The sequence below is a fragment of the Schistocerca gregaria genome, chromosome X (assembly GCF_023897955.1).
Source record: "Schistocerca gregaria isolate iqSchGreg1 chromosome X, iqSchGreg1.2, whole genome shotgun sequence".
NCBI classification, from domain to species: domain Eukaryota; kingdom Metazoa; phylum Arthropoda; class Insecta; order Orthoptera; family Acrididae; genus Schistocerca; species Schistocerca gregaria.
Window position 1 is genome coordinate 176286698 of NC_064931.1, and position 23089 is coordinate 176309786.

General features: G+C 42.0%; 1 protein-coding gene and 1 non-coding gene across 23 annotated transcripts in view; both read right to left on the minus strand.

Annotated features, from left to right (window-relative positions):
• Nucleotides 1-23089, minus strand: part of LOC126298847 (nuclear factor 1 X-type) — a 1745828-nt gene that overhangs the window by 377972 nt on the left and 1344767 nt on the right. The gene's annotated exons all lie outside the window — the stretch shown is intronic.
• Nucleotides 1973-2047, minus strand: Trnas-cga (transfer RNA serine (anticodon CGA)). The gene has a single exon. It is a non-coding gene; the product is annotated as a tRNA-Ser (tRNA).

Below are 23089 nucleotides of genomic sequence, written 5' to 3' on the forward strand. Positions count from 1 at the left end.
GCGGTACACGTGATGGAAGATAACTTTCTGCAGGATTCACCAACCCAAAGACATCGGAGTGCTATAAGGTTCCAGCGTCATCATCATTCAGAATTACTCTTTTCCAGTCAGCCAATGTTCAGCGGCGTCGCTGTTTACACCGCCTCAAGCGTCGCTTAGCATTGAATATACAATGTGTTCCCGTAAAAGCGTGCAAAAATGTAACAGGACATAGAAATTACTCCACTGAACAATTTTAAGCCGGCCGCGGTGGCCGAGCGGTTCTAGGCGGTATAGTCTGGAACCGCGCGACAGGCTACGGTCGCAGGTTCAAATCCTGCCTCTGGCATGGATGTGTTTGATGTCCTTAGGTTAGTTAGGTTTAAGTATTTCTACGTTCTAGGGGACTGATGACCTCAGATCTTAAGTCCCATAGTACTCACAGCCATTTCAACCATTTTTGAACAATTTTAGATAGGATATGTTGGGTCGGAGAAGGCAGTTTAAGGAGATATGGAAGTAAACTTGTCTAACGCTTTGTCCAGTATTACTATTTTCCAGCTTATTTACAACTAACATGCGTACAAGTTTACAGGTACCGTGCTGTTTATTTACCTGTACATTCTTTATTTCCGACAAGTAGACAAGGAGAACGACATGATTACTAGGAAGTCATGATGCAGGTTTCGTTTAATTTACTAGTCCATAAGGTGGCCCTGTTGTATCATATTTATACTGTCCCATGACAGAATGTGCGATGAATCAACGACAGACCCAGTCATTATTCAGACAACGGAGCAATACCGGTACAGTATTTCCTGGTCGCTGGATTGCAAAGGAAGGCACTATTCTACGGCCAGCGAGGTCACCTGATCTGAATCCCCTTGATTATCTCCTATGGGGATATCTAAAGTCACTCGAGTGTGAGATCCCAGTGAATACGGAGATGGAATTAGTTGCCAGAATTGTAGCTGCTTGTGATGTGATTCGAAACACGCCAGAGATACTTTCCAGGGTGCGTCAGAATCTTGTTCGCCGCTGTCATGTCTGTATTGAGGCGGATTGCCGTCAGTTTCAGCACATTTTATAAGATACAGAACAAATAGTACATTTATTGTGTCAATGATGGTACTTGCAACTAAAAAGTGCAGAGTAGTGTGATTTTATTCCTATTATCTCCTTAAGCGGGCTTCCGCGACCCCAGGTTTCCTACATCAAATTGTTCACCGGAGCGTCCTCTGTGTCCTGTTAAATTTTTGCACGCTCTTACGGAAACACCCTGCATAAATGAGCGGCTTATGAAGAGCTGCTCGCCTATTGTACCCCGTTCTTTTTAATTCCCTACGCACAGCCATTGTGCTAGTTGGTCTACTAGTAGGACTTAGCGAATTCCAAAGATTCCTTCCGCTGATTGCAACCGCCTTCTACAATAGATGCTTCCTGTTCGTCAGTACATGGGGTCTGCCTGTTTAGCCCGTTTCCACTTCACGATAACAGCTCCAACAGAAGAGTTGAAATGTCCCCGATGGATTTGTCAGTCAGGTGACATCCAATGACTGGTCCACCATCGAAGTCACTGAGATACCATAACCGACCCACTCTGCTGTTACTGCTTCTCTACTGTCAACTCAACACTCCCCGTCTCTTTTTATACTGGCAGATACGCCTCTTGTGGCATCTAGTCGCCAGTTCCTTATTGTATGAGGATGTCCGGATACTTTTGATCAGATAATGTAGGTTAGCGGTTGCCCGCCAGGGTAGTCGAGAGCGCAAACGCGCTGCTTCCTGGACTCGGGTAGGCGCGCTGGCCCCGGATCGAATCCGCCCGGTGGATAACGACTTAGGGCCGGTGTGCCGGCCAGCCTGCATGCGGTTTTTAGGTGGTTTTCCACATTCCCCTAGGTGAATACCGGGCTGGTCCCCACGTTCCGCCTCAGTTACACGACTCGCAGACATTTGCAACACATGAAACTTCCTGGCAGATTAAAACTGTGTGCCCGACCGAGACTCGAACTCGGGACCTTTGCCTTTCGCGGGCAAGTGCTCTACCAACTGAGCTACCGAAGCACGACTCACGCCCGGTACTCACAGCTTTACTTCTGCCAGTATCCGTCTCCTACCTTCCAAACTTTACAGAAGCTCTTCTGCGAAAGATGCAGAACTAGCACTCCTGAAAGAAAGGATACTGTGGAGACATGGCTTAGCCACAGCCTGGGGGATGTTTCCAGAATGAGATTTTCACTCTGCAGCGGAGTGTGCGCTGATATGAAACTTCCTGGCAGATTAAAACTGTGTGCCCGACCGAGACTCGAACTCGGGACCTTTGCCTTTCGTGGGCAAGTGCTCTACCAACTGAGCTACCGAAGCACGACTCACGCCCGGTACACACAGCTTTACTTCTGCCAGTATCCGTCTCCTACCTTCCAAACTTTACAGAAGCTCTTCTGCGAAAGATGCAGAACTAGCACTCCTGAAAGAAAGGATACTGTGGAGACATGGCTTAGCCACAGCCTGGGGGATGTTTCCAGAAAGTTTGGAAGGTAGGAGACGGATACTGGCAGAAGTAAAGCTGTGAGTACCGGGCGTGAGTCGTGCTTCGGTAGCTCAGTTGGTAGAGCACTTGCCCGCGAAAGGCAAAGGTCCCGAGTTCGAGTCTCGGTCGGGCACACAGTTTTAATCTGCCAGGAAGTTTCATATCAGCGCACACTCCGCTGCAGAGTGAAAATCTCATTCTGGATTTGCAACACATTTGCACTATTCCATGGCTTCCACTAGACACAGACAGCTGGGATACACTAATTCCTTCCCGGGGGTACGGGTTGGCGGCAGGAAGGGCATCCAGGCACCCCTTGAACTTACCATGCCACATCCGATTAACCATGGCCGACCCTGCGTTACTACGGACAAGGCTCAGACAAAGAAAGAAGAAAGAATGTAGATTAGCGATGCTAAGCAACTTTCAAATTTCAAATTTTTCAGACGTCGTATTCAACTGCAATGTGACACTGTATAGTCATCACCTAGTAACAAACGGAAGGAAAACGTTTGTAATGGCTGTTTACAAAATGTCAGTAAAGAATGACAAGTAATCGTATCAGCTCATACTGATTGGTAGTTACATGCGACTGACCCTATCTAGTGGATGAAAGTTGGCTTTTTGACTTCATGTAATCAATGAGACGAGGTTCAGATCGTTGCGTGTTCTTGTTATAACAATATTGTGAGTCACACTCAGAAGTACTCACGCGTATGGTGAACAAACGAGTGTTTCTGTACAGACCACGAAAATCATCTTCTGTCACTCTTTAGCTCTATTGAGAAACAGACAAATTGCTAGAATAAGGTTATTTAATCTCAGCACAAAGTCACAAAAGTGTCACTGAGTTCAAATTATCCATGCAAGGAAAAAAAAAGCAACAGAAAACGCCAAAGTATGGATGACGACTTTATTTGTACATGTTACTATAATGGGAATCAAATGAAAACGAGACAGGTGAAAAAAAGTAAGTAAACTGTTTGTTAAAAATTTTCATATCAGCGCACACTCCGCTGCAGAGTTTAAATCTCATTCTGTAAACTGTTTATTATTTCAAAAGTAATCGCAATAACCGTTAACATATTTATGTCACGGTGTGACAAGACGGTCAATGCCCTCAACGAAAACTGTTTGCGGTTGCCTACGAAAGCACGATTGTACCCAGGTGTACACCTCTTCATCCGAAGAAAATCGGTATCCACAAATGTCTTTCTTCAGGGCTCCAAAAATATGGATATCGTAAGGAGAAGACCGGGCCTGTGTGGAGGATGTGTAAGGGCTTCCCAGCGAGACTTCTGAAGAGTAATCGAAACAACCTTGGGAACATGTCGGCCCGCCCATATTTTTCCATGAAGGAATTGATCGTCTCGTCTCGCAGTGGGATATATGTATAAACAGTTACGAAAATTATTTTTGAAATAATAAACAGTTTACTTATTGTTTTCTATCTGTATCCTTTTCAGTTAACTACCCCCTATACAAAGAGAAGGTACAGTAGATTTGTATTAAAGATGCATAATGCAGCGAAAACGTTACTTTATCCTAGAAGCAGCACTGCCTTTATGTTCAGATCACTGATCTACGAAATGCTTTTTTTCTGAGCGTTGCCCCAAGTTCGCGTTTTGCAACTTATTTTACGTGTAATACGTTCTTAAAATAAAAGAAATTTTGTCATCTAAGTAGTCGTCTTCAAAAAATTCTTTAATTTCTACAAAGAAAACTTTTTTCAGTTATTTCATATGTTGTATCACTTAGTCACGTGATTTCTATGTAAGCATTATTGCAGGTTGCCTAACATGTGAATAGAGCCGTCACCCGCAAGATTTTCGCACAGTGAAGGTAACAGTAACAAACGCTTTCATAGCCAATAGTAGCACTACCTATGGGGAGCCATAACAAGCCAAATAAAAGTAAAAATACAGGCATATGTTCTAAATGTTTGATTGTGGTCCTTATAGGCGTAGTATAAATTAAACGAAAAGTCTTAGGTTTTATCAGCCAACTACTACAGATAAAATTAAATAAAAAGAGCTTGTAGTATATACAGAAATCAACAGAGGACAATGACTACAGGTTATTAGCAGTAGGAATGACGGAAAACACAGAAAACGTTAATTATAGAACTGGTCGACATTCGAATACCTGTTCAAGCAATGAAAGATCAGGAATCTGTATTATTTTATACTGTTCACTGACCTTTGGGAGTAGATAAACCACGTTTCATTATAAAAAAAATTGTGAATCTACATACATTTTTCTTAAAAGGCTATGTTTATGAAGGAAAGTTCGAAACATGTAAACGCTTATATGCATGCTGTCTGTTTCTTTGATTCGTAGTGAAAGCTTGTTCTTTGACTTGGAAGCACTTTCTTTCTCTACATGTGCGATCTCTTGACTGTTTTTGTTTTTGTTTTGTGTTTATATGTGATATTCAGTAATACAAATGTGTCTGTAAAACGAATAGCAATGTGCTTTTTCCTGGAACGTTATGTAAGTTTCTTTACTACGTTTAGAATGCACTACAGTACTATACTTTGATAACAAGTGACACATAATAACTAATTTTCGATGGGACGTAAAACTCTAATCTTACTTTTCATTTTATAGCTAATTTATAGAGTAATGAAACATGAGGCAGACAATTGGCTACATGTAAGAGAACGATTACAAGTGACCTACCTACAAATGAGGGGATAAGCCCTTGAAATTCGTCTTGGAAGAAGATAAAATTAACTAATGCAGATTATTGTTTCACTTTGTCTTTTATAGTAGATCGCCGTTTGGCTAAGTTTAAACACAATATTATGGAAGTTCGTATTTGAAATATTATTTGAAATATTTTGGACATAAAAACGTATTAATGAAGGAGTATTTTCCGACGTAGCTGTAGGTTCCAAATTTTAGGTGCCTGTCTGCAGTTCTTAATGGATCTTTTTTCCCAATAAAGCCTATGGTCTTACCCACAAAATTAAATTAGCAATTATAAATAACTACGTTTTGTTCAGCGTTGCGTCGATGCTCACAATTGCGTATTGATGTGTTAGAAAACAATCTAAATGAAAGCTACTTGGAATCAGCCCCCCCCCCCCTACCATTTCCTTTCCCTATAGCTTATGTACAGTAACCTGTGAGGAGAGCGCGCATTGTAAATGTCCCATGCCGTCATCGTGAGTTCTTGACTTCGGGGAGGCCGAATTTACGAGTGCAGACGGCAGTAACCGTAAGTATGGGGAGAACGGCAGTTGCCGTATTAATGGAGTTGACGATAACTTGTTAATGCGCAGCAAACTCGATTTCGCAATGATGTCTGTGCGAGCGCATTCACTACAGGTCCGCGACGACCGTATTGGAAGGCCGGAACCATTAATATTTAAAGCAGGGAAGGCCGAGGATTAAATGATAAATATATACGAATCCCGCGAATACCAGCGGTTTGTGTACCGGCGCCGCTCCCTCCGCCACTTGGTTCTTTTTTTTTTATCCCTGTCAAAGGCAGTTTCTGCAGAAATGAAGTGTCTGGAAGCTATAAAGATTGCGCGACAGGCCTGCTGCGACGTTCCTCCTCCATCCACAAAAGAAAAATGGTGCATGAATTTAATAGAGCTGAAATGAAATGGCTTCTTCAGCCATTTGCATTCAAATTTGAAAGGCATAAGAAAGAGCGTCAGGAAGCGTACAAAACACACACCCAGCGAGCTCCGAGCGCGTACGCACGGCGAATCGTCCGTAAAGCCCCACCCTCCGTGAACGGGAAAAAGTATTCGTGTAAGATAAAAAAGGAGGAACAGAGGTAGGAAGAAGAATGACAGCATTAAATCTGTAATTAAAATGCAATTTGTGGCTTTTTTTAAGTGTCGTTAGCGGCGAATGCGTCGGCGCTGCCAGGTGCCAGCTCAGTAGGTCACGCCACTGCAAGCGGACGCTGCATCACAATTGCCTAATATCGGCGACGAAAGCCAGCCTGCGCTTTCCTCAAAGGAAACTCTCCACGCCACGCCTGCCAAATGATGCACGTCCCGCAGCCCTGTCCCTGAAATATCGCCACTCCTCCCTCTTGTCTTCATCTTTCTTTCTCCTCCTTTTTTTTCCCCACCGTTTTATCACCTCACATCGTATACATCTTCGGGGAGCCCCTCTCAATTTGCCGAAATGTCCTTTCTGATTTGAATCTCGGTTAATTTTACAAAGGTCAGTGAGAATGCATCAATTGGCACAGTATTTCACCGAACCAAAGTCCTCGAAATATGGGTTACCGAGGTCTCTGTTATGAACTTCGCTTACAAAGGGGCGGATATCAGCTCAAGGCACTGGCAGAACGTTACAAGCAATTTCTGCAAAACTTTGAATGTGTTAGCTCCAGGTAAACTTGACAACGAAGAGACAACAAATTCTGAAGGTCAAGCAACTCTCTACATCCTAATCCAGATCCAAACCATTCTTTTTATTACACCGTACACTAAAATTTGTTCCCGTCCCATCCACAGGTTGAGTGTGAGAAGAATAGCTGGTTACATGTCCTGTGCGACCAATTATTTGTCAGATTGTGTCTATATATATAAGAGATGCATAAGGGGCTGAAGAATATCCTCAGGTTCTGCCCTGAATGACAGTTCTTGAAATTCGCTTAGCAGGTTCTCTCGAGTAGTGTGGCCTCTTTCTTCGAGGATCACCCAGTTACTGTTTACCAACATTTCTGTTACACTCTCTCGGCATTCAAGCAATTTGTAACTATTCACATTACCCTTCTTTGTATAGTCTGATGAGTGAGATCGTGGTCGGCTTAATGAATAGAAAAATATATTTGACAAAAAAATAAATGTGTCATACACCATACATGAACAAAAGAAAATTTGGAATTATAGTTCGTAACACGTCCAGTCACCCGCAGCGTCGACAATTGCTTGGCATCTCCATGGCATAATTGAAAGCAGGTTTTTCTCGTATTCACGTGGAAGAGACGTCCAAATGAGTAGTATCTGCGTTGACAGGTGTTTCACAGTGAAGATCTTTTTTCCTTGCAACTTCTTTTTGATGTAACAACACAAATTTTCGATAGGATCAGCGTCAATTAGAGCCAATCTAGTACCTGCACATCTTTTACCTTTTTCCATTCACTGCAAAGACTGCTACAGTGCTTCGGATCATTGCCATCCTGCAGCAGCCAATCTTCATTTTTGTATATGAACTAACGTTTGGCAGTCGGGATCATACATCTTTGACAACCGCGACGTGTAAGCTGCACTCGTGTCTCTTCATGTGCATCTCACTCAAGAATTCATAGTGAACTAATGCTTTATAGACACTGAATGATGGACAAAAGTTGCCTCTGTTGGGTCGAGAAAGAACTAAGGCGATATATTTTACCATCTGTGTTTAATTCCGACGACCCTATTATTTAACAGATTGTATATGCTCAATAGGTTCTATTGTATGGGTCTCCTACAATTTATGCGTAGTTCGTACAAGTGCTCTATATGAAATCTCTTTTGTAGAAAATTGTAGTCTTCCTGTATCCTAACCGCAGTCGTAGCAATCAACAAAATGGTTCAAATGGCTCTGAGCACTATGGGACTTAACTTCTGAGTTCATCAGTCCCCTCGAACTTAGAATTACTTAAACCCAACTAACCTAAGGACATCACACACATCCATGTCCGAGGCAGGATTCGAACCTGCTACCGTAACGGTCGCGCGGTTCCAGACTGTAGCAATCAACACAGATTCCATAAGCACCAATAGTGTGAAGCCCCGCTTCCTTTATCTGGGCCTAGATTACATAGCAAAAGTTAAAAGTGTGTTTCTTGACTCCTGAGAAACCTTAGACACAGTTTCCAGGAGGCATCTAGTAAACAAATTATGTATTTATCGGATATTCTAACAGGTGCGCGGTTTAACTGAAGATTTCCCAACGAACAGACGTCACCACGTCGCGCGAAAAGAAAAGTAGCATCCGGTGCACTTCAGGGTAGTGAGATTTGACGTCTGCTGTTCAGGATGTGAGTAAATGACTCGGCGTGTAACATCTGCTGCGCTTTAAGGCTGGTCGCAGACGAAGCAGTTATGCTTAAGAAGATGAAGTCGTTAGATATACTGCATGACCAAAAAGTGAAGCAACCAGAATAACTTCGGAAGTGTACACACCAACGTCGGATAGGTAAATGATTGCAAGTCGCAAACCACCAGAGTGTACTAGCTTTGTTCGTGTTTAGTGTTGTTACCAGGCCTTATAGTGTATACAGGGTGCTTTCGTAAGAGCGTAAAAAACTTTAACAGGACATAGAGAACGTTCCACAGAACAATCTGAGTGGGGGGGGGGGGGGGGGCGACCTGGAGTCGGAGAAGCCAACTTAAGGAGATAACAGGAATAAAATCACATCAGTGTGTTCTTCTTTATTTACATTACTTAGTTAGAAATACCATAATTGACACAATGAACGTACCATTAGTTCTCTATCTTACAAAATGTGCTGAAACTGACGGCCATTAACTTCAATACAAGCATGACATCGGCGAACAAGATTCTGACGCACCCTGACGAATATCCCTGGTGTGTTTCGAATCATATCACAGGCAGCTATGATTCTGCCAACTAATTCCATCCCCGTATTCATCGGGATCTCATACACAAGTGACTTTAGATATCCTCACATGAAACAATCAGGAGGATTCGGGAGAGGACATGGAATGGGACTTTCCCTTCTAATCCAGCAACCAAAAAATACTGTGCCTGTACTGCTCCATCGTCTTGTAATATACGTCTCTGAATAGCACTGAGCAATGAATAGGCCTGTCGTTGATTCATATCACGTTCTGTCGTGGGACAATGTAAATACGATACAACAGAGCCATCTTATGGACAAGCAAATTAAACAAATCCTGCATCATGACTTCCTGGTAATCAGGCTCGTTTTCCTTGTTAGCTTGGCCGGACGGAGTGGCCGTGCGGATCTAGGCGCTACAGTCTGGAGCCGACTGACCGCTGCGGTCGCAGGTTCGAATCCTGCCTCGGGCATGGATGTGTGTGATGTCCTTAGGTTAGTTAGGTTTAAATAGTTATAAGTTCTAGGCGACTAATGACCTCAGAAGTTAAGTCGCATAGTATTCAGAGCCATTTGAACCATTTTTTCCTTGTTTCCTTACAGGAAATAAAAATGTAGAATCAAATAAACACCACCGTACGTGTAAATTTGTACCCATGTTAGTCGTAAAAAACAGTACTGTAGACAAAGCGGTTGACACGTTTACTTCCATATCTCCTTAAGCTGCCTTTTCCGACGACAGGTTCCCTACCTAAAACTGTTCAGTGGAGCATTGTTTATGTGCTGTTACATTTTTGCACGCTCTATATAAGGAGCGTGAACAGTATCAGATGTTGAATTACCACTGTGCAGGACACACATATGCCGCGTACACGTGTGAGCCAGCGTTATCAGCACCCAACAGAAATGGAAAGAAGATTCATAAGGGATCTCGATTTGTCCAGCTGGTTGAATTGCGCAATATCCAAATTTGTGGGCCATTCGAATGCGACATTGGAACAATTTTGGATGACGTGGGAACGTAGGGCAGGTGTACTCGCCATCAGAGTTACGATCGATAACGTCTGACAACCACAAGGAAGGATCGCGTGTTGTGCACCAAGCGCATAGTAACTCTATAACATTTGCGTCTGCAATGGACTCCCTGAAGCACACTGCGTCAGCCCACACCACTGGTCGGAGACTAGCAACAGCGGGAATAGGAAATTACCGTCCCCTGTGACCGGAAAGCGTTGACTGCTGATGAATGGCGTCACATGGAGTTCAGCGGTGAATCGCGGTTCTTCACTTTCTTGGGTAGCAATCGTCGGCGACTTGGGAAGACGTCCCATTCTTCCTATGATTTGGAGGGACATAGCGGTGTTACTTCTGGCACCATGCTGTGGCGAGCCAGTCAGTACGCTTTTGTTTCATAGCTGGTAGCGACTGAGCGATCTCTAACGGCACAACGGAACTTCACGGACATTCTGCGCTCTCATGTTTTATCTCTCATGTGGCAATTTCGTGCTGACATTTTTCAACAGAAGAATACACGTCCACAGATTCAAGTGTCTGTGTGAACTGCCTGCGTGGTATTGTGGAACTCTTGTGGCCAGCAAGATTCCTAGATCCGTACCGATAGAACACGTGTGGGGCCAGCTCGGACCTCAATTCTGTACCAGTGGTAGTATCCAGGATATCAACAGTTGTGAGTCAGCTTACCTCAGCAGAGGATACAATAGCCTTACGACTCCCTTCCCAACCGAATTAGCACTACGTCCAGGCAAGAGGGGTGCAAAGTAATGTAGGTAAGTGGGCTCATGCTGCCAATAATTTTATAAATTTGACTCGATAGCGTAATTACCGAAATACACCATGTGATCAAAACTACATGCAAACCTGGCTGAAAATGACTGACAAGTTCGTGGCGCCCTCCATCGGTAATGCTGGAATTCAACATGGTGTGGGCCCACACTTAGCTTTGATGACAGCTTCTACTCTCGCAGGAATACGTTCGATCAGGTGCTGGAAGGTTTCTTGGGGAATGGCAGCCCATTCTTCACGGAGTGCTGCACTGAGGAGAGGTATCGATGACGGTCGGTGAGGCCCGGCACGAAATCGGCGTTCCAAAACATCAAATAGTTAAAATGGCTCAAAACACTATTGGACTTAACATCGGAGGTCATCAGTCCCCTATACTTAGAACTACTTATACCTAACTAACCTAAGGACATCACACACATCCATGTCCAGGAGCAGGATTCGAACCTGCGACCGTAGCAGCACCGCGGTTCCGGAGTGAAGCGCCTAGGACCGCTCGGCCACAGCGGCCTGCTCAAAACATCCCAAAAGTCTTATATAGCATTTATGTCAGGACTCTGTGCAGGCCAGTCCATTACAGGGATGTTATTGTATTGTAACCACTGCCCCACAGGCAGTGCATTATGAACAGGAGACTGATCGTGTTGAAAGATGCAATCGCCATCCCCGAATTGCTCTTCAGCAGTGGGAAGCAATAAGGTGCGTAAAACATCAATGTAGGCCTATGCTGTGATAGTGCCACGCAAAACAACTAGGGGTCCAAGCCCCCTCCATGAAAAACACGACCACATCATAAAACCACAGCCTCCGAATTTGACTGTTGGCACTACACACGTTGGCAGATTACGTTCACTGGCCATACCCACATCCCGCCATCTGATCGCCACATTGTGTACTGTGATTCGTCACCCCACACAACGTTATTCCACTGTTCAGTCGTCCAATGTTTACGCTCCTTACACCAAGCGAGGCATCCTCTGGCATTTACCGACGTGATGTGTGGCATACGAGTGGCCGCTCGACCAAAAAATCGATGTTTTCTCAACTCCCGCCTAACTGTCATAGTACTTGCAGTGGATCCTGATGTAGTTTGGAATTTCTGTGTGATGGTCTGGAAAGATGTCTGTCTATTACACATTACGACCCTCTTCAACTGTCGGCGGTCTCCGTCAGTCAACAGACGAGGTCGGCCTGTACGCTTTTGTGCTGTACGTGTCCCTTCAGGTTTCCAATTCACTATCACATCGGAAACAGTGGACCTAGGGATGTTTACGAGTGTGGAAATCTCGCGTACAGACGTCTGACACGAGTGACACCCAATCACTTGACCACGTTCAAAGTCCGCGAGTTCCGCAGAGCGCCCCATTCTCCTCTCTCACGATTTCTAATGACGACTGAGGTCGGTGATATGGAGTACCTGGGAGTAGGTGACAGCAAAATGTACTTAACATGAAAAACGTATGTTTTTGGAGATTTCTGGATACTTTTGATCACTTAGTGTAACATCACCTAAAAGCTCAACCTGTGAAGTTTTATTTTGTCTCCTCCTACCCTTCTGCGTGCCCCACTTTCTTTGCCAGACAGTGTAATTATTACGAAACAACAGAGTTGCAGATTATGAGCTTCTAGCAAAAACGGTGGCAGCTGACTTTCAGCGGAATTAAAAGGACTGCAATATGTCTAAATAGCTATGACAAGCGGATAATGACAGGAAAAGCAAGGAAGGATGTGAAGAATTTATTCTATAGTAGACGAAGAGGCTAACAGATATGGAGCACAATCTAGTATCGCATAAGGATGAGAGAAGTAAATCAGAGGTGTGCTTCTGAAAGGGCCCACCTCGGAATTTAGAGAAACAAACCCAATAGCATAATCTGGATGACCGGGAGGGGTCTTAATCACGCTCCACCCAAATGCGAGTCGATTATCGCAAGCACTGCACGTCCTTTCTTGGTGTGAGTCGCTATGGCAATGGAGACAGCGTTACGTATTATACGAACTGCAACCCCCCCCTCATGAGTGAGAAGGATTCAGACTTGCGACACCTCACCGTAGTGTGAATGAGAGGAACGTCTTAAGAAAATGAAACACTCGTTTATCAAAGACATAATTTTCTTGAAGCCTTTAAACATATTTTAAGTTGAATCGATTTCAAACGTCAAACAATGTTATATCCCTTTCTCACCACATGACTCAACTGACCGTCGAGAGCTATCTGATTAGAGACGCGGTTGCATGTTTCTAACTTGCAGACAAGCGACTGTTGCGCCATCCGATAGTCTACGTGGAAGCTTCATTGAAATTTAAATAGCGTCACGTATCTACGTCGAAAGCTCAGGTGGAACTTGAATTAGCAGTGCCGCAATGCGACCATACATTGGAATCCTGTAAGGGGAGAACCTGATTCAAATCCCGGCTCCTGTCATACTAATCACTCGTGGCAAACGCCAGGATGGTTCAAGAACACCAAAGTCCTTTTATTCTTTCATCACTGTCGAATCTGAGGCGTTGCTCGTCTCTTACGGTCATATTTTGTGACGATGGTGAGCTCTCGCCAGATCTAAACAGTCGCGGTATCCACAGGCGACGTTGGCATCGCTTATATGGGAGGATATCTGTTCGTCGAGTAAAGTCCTCTCTGCAATTTTGTCATATGATGACATTGTTGGAGACAGTGGCTGTTATTTGAAGACAAATGTTGATGATGTTGAGACAGCAACCAGCCACAAATTTATTTTAAGTTCCTTTATTCAAAAGGTAGCCTTACCGATTTCTAATCATTACAATTCATCATCAGAAGGCTTTCATGCTTTCATTAGAATGTGGTGCGTTTTTTATTGATTAGTTGTCATGAAATTTCGGTCTGGAGTATTTTTTTTCATAGTTTTCGACCAGCAAATGATGTTCGTAGTTTTCGCCACATTCTTATCGTTGCACACGTAAATTTGTATCACTGAGCACTTTAGATTTGTTACTGAATACATTTCCACCACATTCTTATCGTTGCACACGTAAATTTGTATCATTGAGCACTTTAGAGTTGTCACAGAATAGATTTCTAACATGAATCGCATATTTTGATAGGTACGCTATGTATCTAGACATCTATCAAAACATGCGATGTATGTTAGAAGTCTATTCTGTGACAAATCTTAAGTGCCCAGTGATACAAATTTATGTGTGCAACGATAAGAATGTGGTGGAAATGTATTCAGTGAGAAATCTAAAGTGCTCAGTGATACAAATTTATGTGTGCAACGACAAGAACGTGGCGAAAACTACGAACATCATTTTCTGGACGAAAACTATGAAAACAAATACTGCAGACCGAAATTTCTCGACAACTAATCAATAAAAACGCACCACATGTTTTAATGAAAGCATGAAAGCCATCTGATGATGAATTGTAATGATTCGAAACCGGTAACGGCACCTTTTGAATAAAGGAACTTAAAATAAATTTGTGGCTGGTTGCTGTCAACACCATCAACGTAAGTCCTTCTTTGCTTACTGTGACAAGCGTGGTTCGAATAACGATTCAGCCATGCTGTTTTAATCCGCTACTTATTCCTTAAGTCAATCTTACGAGCGAAACGATGGTTTCAGACTCACGCAATAGGTTAGCAAATAAACCTGGTGCTAATGGAACGCGGAAATTTAAAACCAAAGACAAAAACGGAATGGCGTTTATAAACTGACTGATACATGTCTCACGAAAGAGACCGTTTAGCATAATTCGAGAAGATGTATGACTTTTCGGTCAAGTTATAAGTGCTGTTGTGTTAACTGTGTCTTCTTCCCACTGTGTTTGAAAGAGATCCTTGTTTAACTGTGTCATGCTATACAGATAAAGCTTTGGATGCTTGTACCTAATAAGGTAACGAAAACTTGCATTCAACTAGCCCTAATGTAGCCTAGAAGCGGGAAAAGAACGGAACCAAAATTTCAGTGAAATGTGCAAACTTACGTTGCAGTAACATTCGAGACACATTTGTGTGACCTAACGCGGGATTTCCTGTGGCTGTGTCTGATGCCGCTTATAAGCCCCACTTTTGCTTCCATATATATGAGAGCGTGCTGAAAAAATAATGCCCCCGAATTTTTTGTGAGAAAACTCTTAAACCATTTTAAGTAAAATAAACGTTATTAATATTCTACGACTTTATTCTTCATGTCTACATATTTGCAGTCCTTTGTCGCTAGCCGGATCCGAATTGTAGCGTGTAACATGGCGGTGTGTAACGTAAGTGTCGGTGCATTAGAAGTAGAGTGCTGTAATCGAGGTTGGAATTCTAAGAGTTCGTCCATACATGGAGCGCCCTCTGCTTCAGCATGACAATTCCAGACCACACACGAGCGCTGCGACATCTGCAACTAGCCCACGGTTTGGGTTCACCGTCGTGAATCATCCTCCATAGAATCTCTACTTGCCTCATCCGATTTTCATCTGTTTCCAAAACTTAAAGACCACCTCCGACGACCTCACTTTGATAAAAATGAAGCGGTGCAAGGAAAGGTGAGGTTGTGGCTTCGTCAACAAAGTCAAACATTCTACGGTTATAGTGTTAACAAACTGGTTTCTCGTTGGGAAAAATGCGCTCGTCTTCAGGATGACTATGATGAGAAGTAAATACGCAGAAATGAAGAATAAAGACGTCGAATGTTAATAACGTTCGCTTTATATTAGACGCTTTGACAGTTTTCTCAAAGAAAAAAATTGAAGTCATTACTTTTCAGCACGGCTTCGTATACGTACGTAAATTATTGGTTCATGGAAAGCTCCAGCTTCCTGCAAGTGTTGCGGTGGAACAGGACTCTATGAAATATTCCTGGTAAAGAAAATCATGTATATTGTCACCAGGAAGTTTTGATGAGAACTTACTCTTCAGAGGATCACAATATTGGATATCTGTGTGTGAACCAAAGTAGAATATGAAAAAGGGAAGATTAAAAAATATATGGTTTTATTGAACCGTACTGCCAACAGCTTGCCGGCCGGGGTGGCCGAGTGGTTCTAAGGGCTACAGTCTGGAACCGCGCGACCGCTACGGTCGCAGGTTCGAGTCCTGCCTCGGGCATGGATGTGTGTGATGTCCTTAGGTTAGTTAGGTTTAAATAGTTCTAAGTCCTAGGGGACTGATGACCTCAGAAGTTAAATCCCATAGTGCTCAGAGCCATATTGCCAACAGCTTTGTACAAATATAAAAACATACGTACAAAGAAATCTCAGTGCAAAGAATATGAACTAGAATTTAAGATTATTTTACAGTATCCATATAGGCGCAATACTTACCCCGTCATTCCAAAATATTTAGAGACTGAATTAATAAAAGACAAAGAAAAGTTACGATGGTGATTTTAATGCTTAAGGTGTTCTACATAGTCTCTTTCCACCTTAGTACAACGCATAGAACGTTAGTACTACCAAGTGAAACTGTCACAAAACTCCTCCTTTGGTATGTTGTTAAACTTACGCAGCTTATTGGCTTCAACGTCCCTTATGACGTCAAAGCGTTGACCCTTCTGCCTTTATCGTTTCGTAGTAATTTCGTATTGATAACGCCAAGTCTCGTCAGCTGTGATGATTTTTTCCAGACAAAAATTTACTGCGGTTTTGCATTTCAGTCAAGTCCACGAATCGTTGTTTTTGGTCGGAAATTAAGGTGTGCGGAACAAACTTTGCACACACTTCTCAAAACATCTCGGACAATGTCTGCACACTTTATTTGGAAATGTTCATTTCGTTGCTCCATTGACACAATAACGTTGACACACTACGGCCGCACGTCCACTACTTAACACTACCCGCTCACATCTGCTGTTAACAGTTGTTAGTTCCAGCTGCCACCGTACCTACTGGGCTGATAACGCTTGTACGCCCGGAATAAAATCAGTCTAGGAACTCTTCGCACGGACGGTGCATGGCTGAAGAATCTCGGTTTGATACCATCTATAGACAAAATAAAATACATAAAAAACTTGACAATGATTGCTCTGTACGGGTACGGGTGATAGGCAAGATTTGTTAATTACATCTCTTTGGAGGCGGAGATGGAGCAGCGATTAAGGCATTGGACTCGTAATCGGGAAAAACTGCTTTTAAATACTTGTCCAGGTATCGTAATGTAGGTGATTTTTCAAAATCCATTTGACCGAAGTCAGGATGATTCTTGACAAAGCTATGCACGATTTTTTTTTTGTCACCCATGTCCGACTGAGCCAGTGATTCGTATGTCGGTGGCGACGAGATATTGAACACTCACATATAAGCCTGAATAAAATGCGAAATCTAAAATTATATTTCGTGGTATGAACAAGTTAACAATATCTTATTTAGTTCAGAACACTGATGGACGGAATCATAAAAATGTGATCTGTAACCGAGCCATTTAATGCACTGGGGAAGTCAGTGGCCTAGTATTCAGAAGTTACTGGGTCGAAATTCCCAACCGGCTATCCTGATTCCAGTTTTCTGTGGTACCCTACATTACTTCGAAAAAATGCAAGGATGGTTTATTCAGTATGGCTACAACGTGCTTCTTGTCTATCGAGGTGAGAAAGAGATTCGTCTCTAAAGAGCTTGATTCTGGCGCCACGCTGAAGTACGACACTTCATCAACTTACCAATTATACATATTCTTTTAATCTCTCCCTACTTTAAATTTTTGAAGTACGTACGACAAGCTATGTGTGCGGGATAATCATTATGAATTTAAGTGCGACTGATTTAGCTCTGGGACTAATGCGTCAATTGTCTGCAGTAGATCTGAATTTAACAGTCAAGAATGTAGTGAATGGAAATCGTAATGACATTGCGTCTAACTTCTCTGGAACTTATGCTTATGTTAGGCATTTCGCAAACTGAAATTTCTTTTTCATGGTGAAACAGTATGCCATTGAACGATGTGCCTTCAATGACGCAAAAATTTACAAGACAACATATTATATGCGACTATGGCTTGTTAGCTCCATAATAACAATTTATAAAATCTGATCAGTGGTGTAGGAGAGAGAGGTGCTAAACCTCTATATCTTTCGTTTCTTGTATTAGAACTCCAATTGTATATTGGTAAAAGTATACCATATGAGCATAGTTTCCAATTACTTTTTTACAGAAATGTGTGTTTTTCTGAGGGTATAGCTTCGAAAAGAAGAGTACACATTGATTTTTTCCAAATTTTATGATGAAAGAAACATGTACTTTTGTGTGCAGGAGTTTTGCTGTCTTCCTTGCAGTTTTTTAAAGGAAACGACAGACCAGTGCGAAGATCGAAAACGAGGAGAAAGGATTATATTACATATTAGAGTACAAAAAAGAATAATTAAAGCACCGTCTCAATGAAGGAGCTGGTATCTGATTTGATTTGTTACCGAAACAACCAAACTCTCCTGCAGAGTAACTAGTCTTAAGAAATGAGTGGGGTGGCGAGGTGCTCGCGGTGCTTATGTCTATGAACTTGCAATACTGAGGAGCAGAGTTCAAAAGTCCAGTCAAGTCACCTAGGATTAGATTTTCCGTGACTTCGCTAGAGAAGGAACGCAGGTTTAAATAGCAAAAGGATGGACTAGGAAACTAACTATGTGCTTTTCAAAGGAACTGGCTTGGCATTTGCTTTAACCAATTTAAAGAATCTACGGAAAAATTTAACGTGAACGGTCCGATTGTGATTTAAGTTTGTGTTCGCCCAATTGTGAGTCAAGTACCTTTAATCTTAACCACTGCATCACGTCGTTCACTAATACCATTGTTCAGGGCGAGGGAAAGATATCAAGTGCGGGTTCGAAGATGACAGAAATATCTTAGTTTCTCATTTTGTCGTCGGAAACTATCTCAAAGTTGCACAAAACAACATTTCTGAAACGCGTGTTTTCTATCAAATTCTGATGGCCGTCAGATAAGAACACAACACACAAAACTTTGCAGTCTAAAGAGAGTTTAAATAACTTAATACATGTGGACTAACTTCTTAAGTCTTTGTGAAGAAAGAAATGAAGTCTAGCAGTTTCTGGAACAAAACTCTTCGATTTCGAGCATTGTAAGAAGTTTCGAAAGTTTTAATGAATTTGCTAGTTTTCCCGACACTTTTAAAAATAATTTAAACGTCTGTTAACAGAATATTTATATGTAATTGCTTTTCTTGTTATCAGTGTTGTGCACAAACAGAAAAAAAAATTAGCTTCAACTGAAGTTTTCTGTTACTTATATTATATGATAGTTTCTCCTCGGATGGAATAGAAATAAGCAGATACAAACAATAAAAACAATTTTTGTAGGGATTATTTGCTAGACTTTGTGGTTTTAAAGTGGTGAAGGTAGTAATTCGTGAATTACTGAAATATTTAGTATATTCTTTGGGAAAAATTTCACAGTAATATTTACATTTGGTAAATGTCAGTGCATTTTACAACTTTTTAAATTGATAAAATGCAAATGAAAGTCTCTGTGTTATAAACAGCAGAGCCAAAAAATGTTCAGGAACGACTGGTCACCAGTGTCTTGCTATTCAGTCCCTATTCGTCGCAGCTTGTTGTCTTCGTTGCTAATTTCATTAAGTGTTCAAACATGAGGTTCGGGCAGAGCCACTGTGTGACATACAAAGGTGAGAGCAAAAAGAATAGACGAACTACAGAGCTACAAGTGAAAAATAATTGTGAATAAATGCTGCCACGCAGCAGCTGATTGTTGAACGAGAATAAAACATAACATCCCCATAACTTGAATGTGTCAACAGCAGGTCTATCAGTCGGAGGAGAAAAACAAAGTTTAAATGTCGGAGACGTCCAGTAAAAGTACCAAAGTGACTTGTCTCTGGGTTGTTGTTGTTGTGGTCTTCAGTCCTGAGACTGGTTTGATGCAGCTCTCCATGCTACTCTATCTTGTGCAAGCTTCTTCATCTCCCAGTACCTACTGCAACCTACATCCTTCTGAATCTGCTTAGCGTATTCATTTCTTGGTCTCCCTCTACGATTTTTACCCTCCACGCTGCCCTATAATACTAAATTGGTGATCCCTTGATGCCTCAGAACATGTCCTACCAACCGATCTCTTCTTCTGGTCAAGTTGTGCCACAAACTTCGCTTCTCTCCAATCCTATTCAATACTTCCTCATTAGTTATGTGATCTACCCACCTAACCTTCAGCATTCTTCTGTAACACCACATTTCGAAAGCTTCTATTCTCTTCTTGTCGAAACTAGTTATCGTCCATGTTTCACTTCCATACATGGCTACACTCCATACAAATACTTTCAGAAATGACGTCCTGACACTTAAATCTATACTCGATGTTAACAAATTTCTCTTCTTCAGAAACATTTTCCTTGCCATTGCCAGTCTACATTTTATATCCTCTCTACTTCGACCATCATCAGTTATTTTGCTCCCCAAACAGCAAAACTCCTTTACTACTTTAATCGTCTCATTTCCTAATCTAATTCCCTCAACATCACCTGACTTTATTCGACTACATTCCATTATCCTCGTTTTGCTTTTGTTGATGTTCATCTTATATCCTCCTTCCAAGACACTATCCATTCCGTTCAACTGCTCTTCCAAGTCCTTTGCTGTCTCTGTCAGAATTACGATGTCATCGGCGAACCTCAACATTTTTATTTCTTCTCCATGGATTTTAATACGTACTCCGAATTTTTCTTTTGTTTCCTTCACTGCTTGCTCAATATACAGATTGAATAACATCGGGGAGAGACTGCAACCCTGTCTCACTCCCTTCCCAACCACTGCTTCCCTTTCATGTCCCTCGACTCTTATAACTGCCATCTGGTTTCTGTACAAATTGTAAATAGACTTTCGCTCCCTGTATTTTACCCCTGATACCTTCAGAATTTGAAAGAGAGTATTCCAATCAACATTATCAAAAGCTTTCTCTAAGTCTACAAATGCTAGAAACGTAGGTTTGCCTTTCCTTAATCTAGCTTCTAAGATAAGTCGTAGGGTCAGTGTTGCCTCTCGTGTTCCAATATTCCTACGGAATCCAAACTGATCTTCCCCGAGGTCGGCTTCTACTAGTTTTTCCATTCGTCTATAAAGAATTCGCGATAGTATTTTGCAGCTGTGACTTATTAAATTGATAGTTCGGTAATTTTCACATCTGTCAACACCTGCTTTCTTTGGTATTTGAATTATTATATTCTTCTTGAAGTCTGAGGGTATTTCGCCTGTCTCATACATCTTGCTCACCAGATGGTAGAGTTTTGTCAGGACTGGCTCTCCCAAGGCCGTCAGTAGTTCTGGGTAGCCAGAGAAATTGTCTTCCTTGTAATGAACGGAGAGGTTCAAAAATGGCTCTGAGAACCATGGGACTTAACATCTATGGTCACCAGTCCCCTAGAACTTAGAACTACTTAAACCTAACTAACCTAAGGACATCACACAACACCCAGCCATCACGAGGCAGAGAAAATCCCTGACCCGGCCGGGAATCGAACCCGGGAACCCGGGCTTGGTGAACGGAGAGGAAATAGATGAAACGTAAGACCAGCTCAGATGTTAAAAGTAAATGTGCTTAAGTGGTGGCAACCTCGAAAAGAATTCGACGGCCAGGGGGCGCCCTTCAGTTAGAAGCAGGTGGAACGGCGCCAAGCTTTTTCATATTTTCACTCTATCGAGAACACAAGAAGAAGAGCTATTATCATTGTTCTAAACGGATTTGCCTTTCGCTAACGAGGAGAATTGAAATGACGAATCGTATCGTAGCTTCTAGGGCGACGATTGAAAATAATTTGTCGGTCTCTGTTTGTTGTGATCAAAATTGCGAGTAGCGTTCTGTACGTCATACGATAGTGGGTGAAGCACTAGAGAGCACTGTTTTAAAGAAAGTGTCATGCACGGATGCGAAGTGCGCAGAAACAAGAAGACGCAGTCGTCCACTGTGTTATTTACGGCCGCAGCGACGGCATGACGAAAATAGTCTCGCTCTGGCCTCACCAATACTCTAGCTCACTGATCTAACATTGCAGATACTTCTCTGATGAGAACGACATTGTTTCACATCAGCGTGGAACGCGTTCGCAGCTGGCCTCTGAGTGAAAAGTAACGCCACGAAACAGCTAATTTAGAAGCGACGTCTAGAGTTAGTATATTTCGCCTACTATATAAGCGCTATAGTCTCAATTTTGAGTCACGTAACTGACAGTGTGAACCTGTTAGTTTTGTTTACGGCGCTTTTTAGAAGAAGTTCTGTTGTTTACGTACGTGGAAACAGATACTGATGTTCGCAATGAAGCAGTATTTTGTGTAATGACGTATTCTAAGCCACTCACAGTACTGTGGGAAATCGAACAACTTTCTCCGTGATGGTTAAGAAAATATCTAGCAAGAGCAGAGTGTTCTTCTGTCTAGTGTTCGCTGAGTAAATGGTTTAGTTCCATTTGAGCTAGTAGATGTGGTCAATTACAAACATACTGGGACATCACTGTAGGTATCTGAAGATGCCTACTTGAAGCTTCAAGCTATATTTCTGCGCTGATTATATACTTTGAGAACGCAAATAGTTATTCTAGAATGTGATAACACAGAACATAACAGAAAAAAATTTGCGAAGTAACCAAACTTTCATGTTTCACAGTAAACGACATACATGGTCTCAAATGCCTTGCATTAGAATATTCTATTTACGACTTCCAAAATGAAGTCTATTTAAGCGGCCACGACAAAATAAAATAAAATTACTGTATGTTCTATATATCGAATAATGATAAACGACAGAAATTGTGAAGTTCATCAAAAAGTTGAGTTCAGACACATAGAATGGGTGTCTGCAACAGCCACTTGCAGCTAATGAGACGTTTGAACTATAAATCACTTCTTTCACACACGCCGCAAGTGAAAATTACGTGTCAAATATTTTTTGAAACGTGGGATCTATTTATTGATGAAAATTCTCAGACTTAACATGAAGACTGCTTTTTAAAGAGTTAATTATTTCGTCTCAGAACTTAAATAAATGAGCAACGGAGATACTTGATAGCCCTGCATCTCCACGCGTTCTTTTAGAAACATAAAAAATTGTGATATATTTATTATGTCTCTTTATTTTTGATGTTGCGCCAGTGATGTCAAGTGGTCGATTCACGTCTTATTCACGGTAACAAATCGACTCGAAAAGTCATGTACATTCTTTCTAAAATGGTCTATAAATTACTAAGACGTTTGTTTTAGCATTTTATTTCGATCGGCATTCAACCACAGTGACGCTTATTTTGCACAAAGTTTTCTCT